Source organism: Penaeus monodon, chromosome 33 (genome assembly GCF_015228065.2).
Source record: "Penaeus monodon isolate SGIC_2016 chromosome 33, NSTDA_Pmon_1, whole genome shotgun sequence".
Taxonomy (NCBI): domain Eukaryota; kingdom Metazoa; phylum Arthropoda; class Malacostraca; order Decapoda; family Penaeidae; genus Penaeus; species Penaeus monodon.
This window is the reverse complement of record NC_051418.1, coordinates 9,796,205-9,796,831: the sequence shown is the minus strand read 5'-3', so window position 1 is coordinate 9,796,831 and position 627 is coordinate 9,796,205. Positions and strand designations below refer to the sequence as shown.

The window sequence follows — 627 nt, the reverse complement described above, 5'->3', positions numbered from 1 at the left end:
TACAGAAAGAGCTAGACCTAAACTTTATGCTTGTCTGAACAAACTCTACGGACCTATAATTCACATTTCACAGTTGTTGTTTTTTTCATATAGACTGTCATGCAACTGCAATTAAACAACATTATTAAGTGAGTAATAAAGTTCTTTTAATTCCTTTCCAGGTTTGTGACCGTGTATAAAGAAGTGTGCAGCCCATTCAGAGCAAACACAGCGTAAGAATGTGGAGATTTTGTCTGCATGAATTTTGAATATATCTTGTAGGAACTGGGTTATGATAATTAAGGAGAGTTGGGAATAAACAGATAGACAGATAAAGAGACATGTCAGGTCAGTAAATCTGAGACAGAAAGATATCAGAAAAGTATCAGATCGGGAATGTTACGTGACTGAGACGGAGACTAGTCATGTAGGCGGGCAGTCCGAAACAGCCAAAGAGAAATCGACTTTGCAAATTGATCCACAGCCACCGAGACCGATAGACCGAGAGGAGGTGTGAGCTCCGAGATGAATTGTGGCAGTTGCCATGGCAGCAGCCTCTGTGTAATTCACCCGCGAGTGAAGAAGAACTGGTGATCAATCCACAAGATCGAAGATGAGTCATTAGCGGAGTTTGAGACTCGTGGGAAA

General features: G+C 41.3%; 1 long non-coding RNA gene across 1 annotated transcript in view; it reads left to right on the top strand.

Annotated features, from left to right (window-relative positions):
• Positions 1-620, top strand: part of LOC119593987 — a 42,581-nt gene extending 41,961 nt beyond the window's left edge. Inside the window, exon 3 of the long non-coding RNA XR_005230583.1 lies at positions 162-620. This is a non-coding gene — a long non-coding RNA (uncharacterized LOC119593987). The remainder of the gene's footprint in view (positions 1-161) is intronic.
• Positions 621-627: the final 7 nt, after the last annotated feature.